This window comes from Salvelinus fontinalis, chromosome 2, assembly GCF_029448725.1.
Source record: "Salvelinus fontinalis isolate EN_2023a chromosome 2, ASM2944872v1, whole genome shotgun sequence".
NCBI lineage: Eukaryota > Metazoa > Chordata > Actinopteri > Salmoniformes > Salmonidae > Salvelinus > Salvelinus fontinalis.
Window position 1 is genome coordinate 67,209,765 of NC_074666.1, and position 15,040 is coordinate 67,224,804.

Sequence of the window (15,040 nt, forward strand, 5' to 3'; positions counted from 1 at the left end):
ATTTCTTTATTTCAACATGATTTGGAGCTTGATTTTGGAGAAGTGTTTATTTCTGTATTTCAATTTTGCAACTTGCTGAAAACTGTCCACAGTGTTCCTATCATCCAGTTTTAACAGTACTGGAAAAAAAATCACTTACATAGTGCATCAAACATGATTTAGAGCTTGTTTATGGAAAAGTGTTTATTTCTGTATTTCAACATAATTTGGAGCTTGTTTTTGGAAAAGTGTTGATTTCAGTATTTCAACATGATTTGAGCTTGTTTTTGGAAAAGTGTTTATTTCTATATTTCAACATGATTTGGAGCTTGTTTTTTGGAAAAGTGTTTATTTCTGTATTTCAATATTGCAACTTGCTGAAAACTGTCCACAGTGTTCCTATCATCCAGTTTTAACAGTACTGAAGAAAAAAAATCACTTACACAGTGCATCAAACATGATTTAGAGCTTTTTTTTTTTTTAAGTATTTATTTCTGTATTTCAACATGATTTTGAGCTTGTTTTTGGAAATGTGTTTATTTCTGTATTTCAATATTGCAACTTGCTGAAAACTGTCCACAGTGTTCCTATCATCCAGTTTTAACAGTACTGGGACAAAATTGACTTTCAGAGTGCATCAAACATGATTTAGAGCTTGTTTATGGAAAAGTGTTTATTTCTGTATTTCAACATGATTTGGAGCTTGTTTTTGGAAAAGTGTTTATTTCTATATTTCAACATGATTTGGAGCTTGTTTTTGGAAAAGTGTTGATTTCTGTATTTCAATATTGCAACTTGCTGAAAACTGTCCACAGTGTTCCTATCATCCAGTTTTAACAGTACTGAAGAAAAAAAATCACTTACACAGTGCATCAAACATGATTTAGAGCTTATTTTTTTTAAAGTGTTTATTTCTGTATTTCAACATGATTTTGAGCTTGTTTTTGGAAATGTGTTTATTTCTCTATTTCAATATTGCAACTTGCTGAAAACTGTCCACAGTGTTCCTATCATCCAGTTTTAACAGTACTGGAAAAAAATCACATACAGAGTGCATCAAACATGATTTAAAGCTTGTTTTTGGAAAAGTGTTTATTTCTGTATTTCAACATGATTTGGAGCTTGTTTTTTTGGAAAAGTGTTTATTTCTGTATTTCAACATGATTTAGAGCTTGTTTTTGGTAAAGTGTTTATTTCTGTATTTCAATGTTGCAATTTGCTGAAAACTGTCCACAGTGTTCCTATCTTCCAGTTTTAACAGTACAGAAAAAAAATCACTTACATAGTGCATCAAACATGAGTTAGAGCTTGTTTTTGGAAAAGTGTTTATTTCTTTATTTCAACATGATTTGGAGCTTGATTTTGGAAAAGTGTTTATTTCTGTATTTCAATGTTGCAACTTGCTGAAAACTGTCCACAGTGTTCCTATCATCCAGTTTTAACAGTACTGGGAAAAAAATCACTTACATAGTGCATCAAACATGATTTAGAGCTTGTTTATGGAAAAGTGTTTATTTCTGTATTTCAACATAATTTGGAGCTTGTTTTTGGAAAAGTGTTGATTTCAGTATTTCAACATGATTTGAGCTTGTTTTTGGAAAAGTGTTTATTTCTATATTTCAACATGATTTGGAGCTTGTTTTTTGGAAAAGTGTTTATTTCTGTATTTCAATATTGCAACTTGCTGAAAACTGTCCACAGTGTTCCTATCATCCAGTTTTAACAGTAGTGGAAAAAAAATCATTTTCAGAGTGCATCAAACATGATTTAGAGCTAGTTCATGGAAAAGTGTTTATTTATGTATTTCAACATGATTTGGATCTTGTTTTTGGAAAAGTGTTTATTTCTGTATTTCAACATGATTTGGAGCTTGTTTTTGGAAAAGTGTTTATTTCTATATTTCAACATGATTTGGAGCTTGATTTTGGAGAAGTTTTTATTTCTGTATTTCAATCTTGCAACTTGCTGAAAACTGTCCACAGTGGTCCTATCATCCAGTTTTAACAGTACTGAAGAAAAAATCATTTTCAGAGTGCATCAAACATGATTTAGAGCTTGTTCATGGAAAAGTGTTTATTTCTGTATTTCAACATGATTTGAGCTTGTGTTTGGAAAAGTGTTTATTTCTGTATTTCAACATGATTTAGAGCTTGTTTTTGGAAAAGTGTTTATTTCTGAATTTCAACATGATCTGGAGCTTGTTTTTGGAAAAATGTTTATTTCTGTATTTCAACATGATTTGAGCCTGTTTTTGGAAAAGTGTTTATTTCTGTATTTCAACATGATTTAGAGCTTGTTTTTGGAAAAGTGTTTATTTCTGTATTTCAATGTTGCAACTTGCTGAAAACTGTCCAGTGTTCCTATCATCCCGTTTTAACAGTACTGAAAAAAAATTCACTTTCAGAGTGCATCAAACATGATTTAGAGCTTGTTTTTGGAAAAGTGATTATTTCAGTATTTCAACTTGATTTCGAGCATGTTTTTGGAAAAGTGTTCATTTCTGTATTTCAACATGATTTAGAGCTTAATTTTGGAAAAGTGTTTATTTATGTATTTCAACATGATTTGGATCTTGTTTTTGGAAAAGTGTTTTTTTCTGTATTTCAACATGATTTGAGCTTGTTTTTGGAAAAGTGTTTATTTCTGTATTTCAACATGATTTGGAGCTTGTTTTTGGAAAAGTGTTTATTTCTGTATTTCAACATGATTTGGAGCTTGATTTTGGAGAAGTGTTTATTTCTGTATTTCAATGTTGCAACTTGCTGAAAACTGTCCACAGTGTTCCTATCATCCAGTTTTAACAGTACTGAAGAAAAAATCATTTTCAGAGTGCATCAAACATGATTTAGAGCTTGTTTATGGAAAAGTGTTCATTTCTGTATTTCAACATGATTTAGAGCTTGTTTTTGGAAAAGTGTTTATTTCTGTATTTCAATGTTGCAACTTGCTGAAAACTCTCCACAGTGTTCCTATCATCCAGTTTTAACAGTACTGAAAAAAAATTCACTTACAGAGTACATCAAACATGATTTAGAGTTTGTTTATGGAAAAGTGTTTATTTCTGTATTTCAACATGATTTGGAGCTTGTTTTTGGAAAAGTGATTATTTCAGTATTTCAACATGATTTGGAGCTTGTTTTTGGAAAAGTGATTATTTCAGTATTTCAACATGATTTGGAGCTTGTTTTTGGAAAGGTCTTTATTTCTGTATTTCAACATGATTTAGAGCTTGTTTTTGGAAAAGTGTTTATTTCTGTATTTCAACATGATTTGGAGCTTGTTTTTGGAAAAGTGTTTATTTCTGTATTTCAACATGATTTAGAGCTTGTTTTTGGAAAAGTGTTTATTTCTGTATTTCTACATGATTTGGAGCTTGTTTTTTTGGAAAAGTGTTTATTTCTGTATTTCAACACGATTTAGAGCTTGTTTTTGGAAAAGTGTTTATTTCTGTATTTCAATGTTGCAACTTGCTGAAAACTGTCCACAGTGTTCATATCATCCAGTTTTAACAGTACTGAAGAAAAAATATCACTTACACAGTGCATCAAACATGATTTAGAGCTTTTTTTTTTAAAGTGTTTATTTCTGTATTTCAACATGATTTTGAGCTTGTTTTTGGAAATGTGTTTATTTCTTTATTTCAATATTGCAACTTGCTGAAAACTGTCCACAGTGTTCCTGTCATCCAGTTTTAACAGTACTGGAAAAAAATTGACTTTCAGAGTGCATCAAACATGATTTAGAGTTTGTTTATGGAAAAGTGTTCATTTCTGTATTTCAACATGATTTAGAGCTTGTTTTTGGAAAAGTGTTTATTTCCATATTTCAACCTGATTTGGAGCTTGTTTTTTTGGAAAAGTGTTTATTTCTGTATTTCAACATGATTTAGAGCTTGTTTTTGGAAAAGTGTTTATTTCTGTATTTCAATGTTGCAACTTGCTGAAAACTGTCCACAGTGTTCCTATCATCCAGTTTTAACAGTACTGAAGAAAAAATCATTTTCAGAGTGCATCAAACATGATTTAGAGCTTGTTTATGGAAAAGTGTTCATTTCTGTATTTCAACATGATTTAGAGCTTGTTTTTGGAAAAGTGTTTATTTCTGTATTTCAATGTTGCAACTTGCTGAAAACTCTCCACAGTGTTCCTATCATCCAGTTTTAACAGTACTGAAAAAAAATTCACTTACAGAGTACATCAAACATGATTTAGAGTTTGTTTATGGAAAAGTGTTTATTTCTGTATTTCAACATGATTTGGAGCTTGTTTTTGGAAAAGTGATTATTTCAGTATTTCAACATGATTTGGAGCTTGTTTTTGGAAAAGTGATTATTTCAGTATTTCAACATGATTTGGAGCTTGTTTTTGGAAAGGTCTTTATTTCTGTATTTCAACATGATTTAGAGCTTGTTTTTGGAAAAGTGTTTATTTCTGTATTTCAACATGATTTGGAGCTTGTTTTTGGAAAAGTGTTTATTTCTGTATTTCAACATGATTTAGAGCTTGTTTTTGGAAAAGTGTTTATTTCTGTATTTCTACATGATTTGGAGCTTGTTTTTTTGGAAAAGTGTTTATTTCTGTATTTCAACACGATTTAGAGCTTGTTTTTGGAAAAGTGTTTATTTCTGTATTTCAATGTTGCAACTTGCTGAAAACTGTCCACAGTGTTCATATCATCCAGTTTTAACAGTACTGAAGAAAAAATATCACTTACACAGTGCATCAAACATGATTTAGAGCTTTTTTTTTTTAAGTGTTTATTTCTGTATTTCAACATGATTTTGAGCTTGTTTTTGGAAATGTGTTTATTTCTTTATTTCAATATTGCAACTTGCTGAAAACTGTCCACAGTGTTCCTGTCATCCAGTTTTAACAGTACTGGAAAAAAATTGACTTTCAGAGTGCATCAAACATGATTTAGAGCTTGTTTATGGAAAAGTGTTCATTTCTGTATTTCAACATGATTTAGAGCTTGTTTTTGGAAAAGTGTTTATTTCCATATTTCAACCTGATTTGGAGCTTGTTTTTTTGGAAAAGTGTTTATTTCTGTATTTCAACATGATTTAGAGCTTGTTTTTGGAAAAGTGTTTATTTCTGTATTTCAATGTTGCAACTTGCTGAAAACTGTCCAGTGTTCCTATCATCCCGTTTTAACAGTACTGAAAAAAAATTCACTTTCAGAGTGCATCAAACATGATTTAGAGCTTGTTTATGGAAAAGTGTTTATTTCTGTATTTCAACATGATTTGGAGCTTGTTTTTGGAAAAGTGTAAATTTCTGTATTTCAACATGATTTGGAGCTTGTTTTTGGAAAAGTGATTATTTCAGTATTTCAACTTGATTTCGAGCATGTTTTTGGAAAAGTGTTTATTTCTGTATTTCAACATGATTTGGATCTTGTTTTTGGAAAAGTGTTTTTTTCTGTATTTCAACATGATTTGAGCTTGTTTTTGGAAAAGTGTTTATTTCTGTATTTCAACATGATTTGGAGCTTGTTTTTGGAAAAGTGTTTATTTCTGTATTTCAACATGATTTGGAGCTTGATTTTGGAGAAGTGTTTATTTCTGTATTTCAATGTTGCAACTTGCTGAAAACTGTCCACAGTGTTCCTATCATCCAGTTTTAACAGTACTGAAGAAAAAATCATTTTCAGAGTGCATCAAACATGATTTAGAGCTTGTTTATGGAAAAGTGTTCATTTCTGTATTTCAACATGATTTAGAGCTTGTTTTTGGAAAAGTGTTTATTTCCATATTTCAACCTGATTTGGAGCTTGTTTTTTTGGAAAAGTGTTTATTTCTGTATTTCAATGTTGCAACTTGCTGAAAACTCTCCACAGTGTTCTTATCATCCAGTTTTAACAGTACTGAAAAAAAATTCACTTACAGAGTACATCAAACATGATTTAGAGTTTGTTTATGGAAAAGTGTTTATTTCTGTATTTCAACATGATTTGGAGCTTGTTTTTGGAAAAGTGATTATTTCAGTATTTCAACATGATTTGGAGCTTGTTTTTGGAAAAGTGATTATTTCAGTATTTCAACATGATTTGGAGCTTGTTTTTGGAAAGGTCTTTATTTCTGTATTTCAACATGATTTAGAGCTTGTTTTTGGAAAAGTGTTTATTTCTGTATTTCAACATGATTTGGAGCTTGTTTTTGGAAAAGTGTTTATTTCTGTATTTCAACATGATTTAGAGCTTGTTTTTGGAAAAGTGTTTATTTCTGTATTTCAACATGATTTTGAGCTTGTTTTTTTGGAAAAGTGTTTATTTCTGTATTTCAACACGATTTAGAGCTTGTTTTTGGAAAAGTGTTTATTTCTGTATTTCAATGTTGCAACTTGCTGAAAACTGTCCACAGTGTTCATATCATCCAGTTTTAACAGTACTGAAGAAAAAATATCACTTACACAGTGCATCAAACATGATTTAGAGCTTTTTTTTTTTAAGTGTTTATTTCTGTATTTCAACATGATTTTGAGCTTGTTTTTGGAAATGTGTTTATTTCTTTATTTCAATATTGCAACTTGCTGAAAACTGTCCACAGTGTTCCTGTCATCCAGTTTTAACAGTACTGGTAAAAAATTGACTTTCAGAGTGCATCAAACATGATTTAAAGCTTGTTTATGGAAAAGTGTTTATTTCTGTATTTCAACATGATTTGGTGCTTGTTTTTGGAAAAGTGTTTATTTCTATATTTCAACATGATTTGGAGCTTGTTTTTGGAAAAGTGTTTATTTCTGTATTTCAACATGATTTAGAGCTTGTTTTTGGAAAAGTGTTATTTCTCTATTTCAACATGATTTGGAGCTTGTTTTTTTGGAAAAGTGTTTATTACTGTATTTTAACATGATTTTGAGCTTGTTTTTGGAAATTTGTTTATTTCTGTATTTCAATAATGCAACTTGCTGAAAACTGTCCACAGTGTTCCTATCATCCAGTTTTAACAGTACTGGAAAAAAATTGACTTTCAGAGTGCATCAAACATGATTTAGAGCTTGTTTATGGAAAAGTGTTTATTTCTGTATTTCAACATTATTTGGAGCTTGTTTTTGGAAAAGTGTTTATTTCTATATTTCAACATGATTTGGAGCATGTTTTTGGAAAAGTGTTTATTTCTGTATTTCAACATGATTTTGAGCTTGTTTTTGGAAAGGTCTTTATTTCTGTATTTCAACATGATTTAGAGCTTGTTTTTGGAAAAGTGTTTATTTCTGTATTTCAACATGATCTGGAGCTTGTTTTTGGAAAAATGTTTATTTCTGTATTTCAACATGATTTGAGCTTTTTTTTGGAAAAGTGTTTATTTCTGTATTTCAACATGATTTAGAGCTTGTTTTTGGAAAAGTGTTTATTTCTGTATTTCAATGTTGCAACTTGCTGAAAACTGTCCAGTGTTCCTATCATCCCGTTTTAACAGTACTGAAAAAAAATTCACTTTCAGAGTGCATCAAACATGATTTAGAGCTTGTTTATGGAAAAGTGTTTATTTCTGTATTTCAACATGATTTGGAGCTTGTTTTTGGAAAAGTGTAAATTTCTGTATTTCAACATGATTTGGAGCTTGTTTTTGGAAAAGTGATTATTTCAGTATTTCAACTTGATTTCGAGCATGTTTTTGGAAAAGTGTTTATTTCTGTATTTCAACATGATTTAGAGCTTAATTTTGGAAAAGTGTTTATTTCTGTATTTCAACATGATTTGGATCTTGTTTTTGGAAAAGTGTTTTTTTCTGTATTTCAACATGATTTGAGCTTGTTTTTGGAAAAGTGTTTATTTCTGTATTTCAACATGATTTGGAGCTTGTTTTTGGAAAAGTGTTTATTTCTGTATTTCAACATGATTTGGAGCTTGATTTTGGAGAAGTGTTTATTTCTGTATTTCAATGTTGCAACTTGCTGAAAACTGTCCACAGTGTTCCTATCATCCAGTTTTAACAGTACTGAAGAAAAAATCATTTTCAGAGTGCATCAAACATGATTTAGAGCTTGTTTATGGAAAAGTGTTCATTTCTGTATTTCAACATGATTTAGAGCTTGTTTTTGGAAAAGTGTTTATTTCCATATTTCAACCTGATTTGGAGCTTGTTTTTTTGGAAAAGTGTTTATTTCTGTATTTCAACATGATTTAGAGCTTGTTTTTGGAAAAGTGTTTATTTCTGTATTTCAATGTTGCAACTTGCTGAAAACTCTCCACAGTGTTCCTATCATCCAGTTTTAACAGTACTGAAAAAAAATTCACTTACAGAGTACATCAAACATGATTTAGAGTTTGTTTATGGAAAAGTGTTTATTTCTGTATTTCAACATGATTTGGAGCTTGTTTTTGGAAAAGTGATTATTTCAGTATTTCAACATGATTTGGAGCTTGTTTTTGGAAAAGTGATTATTTCAGTATTTCAACATGATTTGGAGCTTGTTTTTGGAAAGGTCTTTATTTCTGTATTTCAACATGATTTAGAGCTTGTTTTTGGAAAAGTGTTTATTTCTGTATTTCAACATGATTTGGAGCTTGTTTTTGGAAAAGTGTTTATTTCTGTATTTCAACATGATTTAGAGCTTGTTTTTGGAAAAGTGTTTATTTCTGTATTTCAACATGATTTTGAGCTTGTTTTTTTGGAAAAGTGTTTATTTCTGTATTTCAACACGATTTAGAGCTTGTTTTTGGAAAAGTGTTTATTTCTGTATTTCAATGTTGCAACTTGCTGAAAACTGTCCACAGTGTTCATATCATCCAGTTTTAACAGTACTGAAGAAAAAATATCACTTACACAGTGCATCAAACATGATTTAGAGCTTTTTTTTTTTTAAGTGTTTATTTCTGTATTTCAACATGATTTTGAGCTTGTTTTTGGAAATGTGTTTATTTCTTTATTTCAATATTGCAACTTGCTGAAAACTGTCCACAGTGTTCCTGTCATCCAGTTTTAACAGTACTGGTAAAAAATTGACTTTCAGAGTGCATCAAACATGATTTAAAGCTTGTTTATGGAAAAGTGTTTATTTCTGTATTTCAACATGATTTGGTGCTTGTTTTTGGAAAAGTGTTTATTTCTATATTTCAACATGATTTGGAGCTTGTTTTTGGAAAAGTGTTTATTTCTGTATTTCAACATGATTTAGAGCTTGTTTTTGGAAAAGTGTTATTTCTCTATTTCAACATGATTTGGAGCTTGTTTTTTTGGAAAAGTGTTTATTACTGTATTTTAACATGATTTTGAGCTTGTTTTTGGAAATTTGTTTATTTCTGTATTTCAATAATGCAACTTGCTGAAAACTGTCCACAGTGTTCCTATCATCCAGTTTTAACAGTACTGGAAAAAAATTGACTTTCAGAGTGCATCAAACATGATTTAGAGCTTGTTTATGGAAAAGTGTTTATTTCTGTATTTCAACATTATTTGGAGCTTGTTTTTGGAAAAGTGTTTATTTCTATATTTCAACATGATTTGGAGCATGTTTTTGGAAAAGTGTTTATTTCTGTATTTCAACATGATTTGGAGCTTGTTTTTGGAAAAGTGTTTATTTCTGTATTTCAACATGATTTAGAGCTTGTTTTTGGAAAAGTGTTTATTTCTGTATTTCAACATGATTTGGAGCTTGTTTTTGGAAAAGTGTTTATTTCTGTATTTCAACATGATTTAGAGCTTGTTTTTGGAAAAGTGTTTATTTCTGTATTTCAATATTGCAACTTGCTGAAAACTGTCCACAGTGTTCCTATCATCCAGTTTTAACTGTACTGAAGAAAAAAAATCACTTACACAGTGCATCAAACATGATTTATAGCTTATTTTTTTAAAAGTGTTTATTTCGGTATTTCAACATGATTTTGAGCTTGTTTTTGGAAATGTGTTTATTTCTGTATTTCAATGTTGCAACTTGCTGAAAACTGTCCACAGTGTTCCTATCATCCAGTTTTAACAGTACTGGAAAAAAATTGACTTTCAGAGTGCATCAAACATGATTTAGAGCTTGTTTATGGAAAAGTGTTTATTTCTGTATTTCAACATTATTTGGAGCTTGTTTTTGGAAAAGTGTTTATTTCTATATTTCAACATGATTTGGAGCTTGTTTTTGGAAAAGTGTTTATTTCTGTATTTCAACATGATTTGGAGCTTGTTTTTGGAAAAGTGTTTATTTCTGTATTTCAACATGATTTGGAGCTTGTTTTTGGAAAAGTGTAAATTTCTGTATTTCAACATGATTTGGAGCTTGTTTTTGGAAAAGTGATTATTTCAGTATTTCAACTTGATTTCGAGCATGTTTTTGGAAAAGTGTTTATTTCTGTATTTCAACATGATTTAGAGCTTAATTTTGGAAAAGTGTTTATTTCTGTATTTCAACATGATTTGGATCTTGTTTTTGGAAAAGTGTTTTTTTCTGTATTTCAACATGATTTGAGCTTGTTTTTGGAAAAGTGTTTATTTCTGTATTTCAACATGATTTGGAGCTTGTTTTTGGAAAAGTGTTTATTTCTGTATTTCAACATGATTTGGAGCTTGATTTTGGAGAAGTGTTTATTTCTGTATTTCAATGTTGCAACTTGCTGAAAACTGTCCACAGTGTTCCTATCATCCAGTTTTAACAGTACTGAAGAAAAAATCATTTTCAGAGTGCATCAAACATGATTTAGAGCTTGTTTATGGAAAAGTGTTCATTTCTGTATTTCAACATGATTTAGAGCTTGTTTTTGGAAAAGTGTTTATTTCCATATTTCAACCTGATTTGGAGCTTGTTTTTTGGAAAAGTGTTTATTTCTGTATTTCAACATGATTTAGAGCTTGTTTTTGGAAAAGTGTTTATTTCTGTATTTCAATGTTGCAACTTGCTGAAAACTCTCCACAGTGTTCCTATCATCCAGTTTTAACAGTACTGAAAAAAAATTCACTTACAGAGTACATCAAACATGATTTAGAGTTTGTTTATGGAAAAGTGTTTATTTCTGTATTTCAACATGATTTGGAGCTTGTTTTTGGAAAAGTGATTATTTCAGTATTTCAACATGATTTGGAGCTTGTTTTTGGAAAAGTGATTATTTCAGTATTTCAACATGATTTGGAGCTTGTTTTTGGAAAGGTCTTTATTTCTGTATTTCAACATGATTTAGAGCTTGTTTTTGGAAAAGTGTTTATTTCTGTATTTCAACATGATTTGGAGCTTGTTTTTGGAAAAGTGTTTATTTCTGTATTTCAACATGATTTAGAGCTTGTTTTTGGAAAAGTGTTTATTTCTGTATTTCAACATGATTTGGAGCTTGTTTTTTTGGAAAAGTGTTTATTTCTGTATTTCAACACGATTTAGAGCTTGTTTTTGGAAAAGTGTTTATTTCTGTATTTCAATGTTGCAACTTGCTGAAAACTGTCCACAGTGTTCATATCATCCAGTTTTAACAGTACTGAAGAAAAAATATCACTTACACAGTGCATCAAACATGATTTAGAGCTTTTTTTTTTTAAGTGTTTATTTCTGTATTTCAACATGATTTTGAGCTTGTTTTTGGAAATGTGTTTATTTCTTTATTTCAATATTGCAACTTGCTGAAAACTGTCCACAGTGTTCCTGTCATCCAGTTTTAACAGTACTGGAAAAAAATTGACTTTCAGAGTGCATCAAACATGATTTAAAGCTTGTTTATGGAAAAGTGTTTATTTCTGTATTTCAACATGATTTGGTGCTTGTTTTTGGAAAAGTGTTTATTTCTGTATTTCAACATGATTTGGAGCTTGTTTTTGGAAAAGTGTTTATTTCTGTATTTCAACATGATTTAGAGCTTGTTTTTGGAAAAGTGTTTATTTCTGTATTTCAACATGATTTGGAGCTTGTTTTTTTGGAAAAGTGTTTATTTCTGTATTTCAACACGATTTAGAGCTTGTTTTTGGAAAAGTGTTTATTTCTGTATTTCAATGTTGCAACTTGCTGAAAACTGTCCACAGTGTTCATATCATCCAGTTTTAACAGTACTGAAGAAAAAATATGACTTACACAGTGCATCAAACATGATTTAGAGCTTTTTTTTTTTAAGTGTTTATTTCTGTATTTCAACATGATTTTGAGCTTGTTTTTGGAAATGTGTTTATTTCTTTATTTCAATATTGCAACTTGCTGAAAACTGTCCACAGTGTTCCTGTCATCCAGTTTTAACAGTACTGGAAAAAAATTGACTTTCAGAGTGCATCAAACATGATTTAAAGCTTGTTTATGGAAAAGTGTTTATTTCTGTATTTCAACATGATTTGGTGCTTGTTTTTGGAAAAGTGTTTATTTCTATATTTCAACATGATTTGGAGCTTGTTTTTGGAAAAATGTTTATTTCTGTATTTCAACATGATTTGAGCTTGTTTTTGGAAAAGTGTTTATTTCTGTATTTCAACATGATTTAGAGCTTGTTTTTGGAAAAGTGTTTATTTCTGTATTTCAATGTTGCAACTTGCTGAAAACTGTCCAGTGTTCCTATCATCCCGTTTTAACAGTACTGAAAAAAAATTCACTTTCAGAGTGCATCAAACATGATTTAGAGCTTGTTTATGGAAAAGTGTTTATTTCTGTATTTCAACATGATTTGGAGCTTGTTTTTGGAAAAGTGTAAATTTCTGTATTTCAACATGATTTGGAGCTTGTTTTTGGAAAAGTGATTATTTCAGTATTTCAACTTGATTTCGAGCATGTTTTTGGAAAAGTGTTTATTTCTGTATTTCAACATGATTTAGAGCTTAATTTTGGAAAAGTGTTTATTTCTGTATTTCAACATGATTTGGATCTTGTTTTTGGAAAAGTGTTTTTTTCTGTATTTCAACATGATTTGAGCTTGTTTTTGGAAAAGTGTTTATTTCTGTATTTCAACATGATTTGGAGCTTGTTTTTGGAGAAGTGTCTATTTCTGTATTTCAATGTTGCAACTTGCTGAAAACTGTCCACAGTGTTCCTATCATCCAGTTTTAACAGTACTGAAGAAAAAATCATTTTCAGAGTGCATCAAACATGATTTAGAGCTTGTTTATGGAAAAGTGTTCATTTCTGTATTTCAACATGATTTAGAGCTTGTTTTTGGAAAAGTGTTTATTTCCATATTTCAACCTGATTTGGAGCTTGTTTTTTAGGAAAAGTGTTTATTTCTGTATTTCAACATGATTTAGAGCTTGTTTTTGGAAAAGTGTTTATTTCTGTATTTCAATGTTGCAACTTGCTGAAAACTCTCCACAGTGTTCCTATCATCCAGTTTTAACAGTACTGAAAAAAAATTCACTTACAGAGTACATCAAACATGATTTAGAGTTTGTTTATGGAAAAGTGTTTATTTCTGTATTTCAACATGATTTGGAGCTTGTTTTTGGAAAAGTGATTATTTCAGTATTTCAACATGATTTGGAGCTTGTTTTTGGAAAAGTGATTATTTCAGTATTTCAACATGATTTGGAGCTTGTTTTTGGAAAGGTCTTTATTTCTGTATTTCAACATGATTTAGAGCTTGTTTTTGGAAAAGTGTTTATTTCTGTATTTCAACATGATTTGGAGCTTGTTTTTGGAAAAGTGTTTATTTCTGTATTTCAACATGATTTAGAGCTTGTTTTTGGAAAAGTGTTTATTTCTGTATTTCAACATGATTTTGAGCTTGTTTTTTTGGAAAAGTGTTTATTTCTGTATTTCAACACGATTTAGAGCTTGTTTTTGGAAAAGTGTTTATTTCTGTATTTCAATGTTGCAACTTGCTGAAAACTGTCCACAGTGTTCATATCATCCAGTTTTAACAGTACTGAAGAAAAAATATCACTTACACAGTGCATCAAACATGATTTAGAGCTTTTTTTTTTTTAAGTGTTTATTTCTGTATTTCAACATGATTTTGAGCTTGTTTTTGGAAATGTGTTTATTTCTTTATTTCAATATTGCAACTTGCTGAAAACTGTCCACAGTGTTCCTGTCATCCAGTTTTAACAGTACTGGAAAAAAAGTGACTTTCAGAGTGCATCAAACATGATTTAAAGCTTGTTTATGGAAAAGTGTTTATTTCTGTATTTCAACATGATTTGGTGCTTGTTTTTGGAAAAGTGTTTATTTCTGTATTTCAACATGATTTGGAGCTTGTTTTTGGAAAAGTGTTTATTTCTGTATTTCAACATGATTTAGAGCTTGTTTTTGGAAAAGTGTTTATTTCTGTATTTCTACATGATTTGGAGCTTGTTTTTTTGGAAAAGTGTTTATTTCTGTATTTCAACACGATTTAGAGCTTGTTTTTGGAAAAGTGTTTATTTCTGTATTTCAATGTTGCAACTTGCTGAAAACTGTCCACAGTGTTCATATCATCCAGTTTTAACAGTACTGAAGAAAAAATATGACTTACACAGTGCATCAAACATGATTTAGAGCTTTTTTTTTTTTAAGTGTTTATTTCTGTATTTCAACATGATTTTGAGCTTGTTTTTGGAAATGTGTTTATTTCTTTATTTCAATATTGCAACTTGCTGAAAACTGTCCACAGTGTTCCTGTCATCCAGTTTTAACAGTACTGGAAAAAAATTGACTTTCAGAGTGCATCAAACATGATTTAAAGCTTGTTTATGGAAAAGTGTTTATTTCTGTATTTCAACATGATTTGGTGCTTGTTTTTGGAAAAGTGTTTATTTCTATATTTCAACATGATTTGGAGCTTGTTTTTGGAAAAATGTTTATTTCTGTATTTCAACATGATTTGAGCTTGTTTTTGGAAAAGTGTTTATTTCTGTATTTCAACATGATTTAGAGCTTGTTTTTGGAAAAGTGTTTATTTCTGTATTTCAATGTTGCAACTTGCTGAAAACTGTCCAGTGTTCCTATCATCCCGTTTTAACAGTACTGAAAAAAAATTCACTTTCAGAGTGCATCAAACATGATTTAGAGCTTGTTTATGGAAAAGTGTTTATTTCTGTATTTCAACATGATTTGGAGCTTGTTTTTGGAAAAGTGTAAATTTCTGTATTTCAACATGATTTGGAGCTTGTTTTTGGAAAAGTGATTATTTCAGTATTTCAACTTGATTTCGAGCATGTTTTTGGAAAAGTGTTTATTTCTGTATTTCAACATGATTT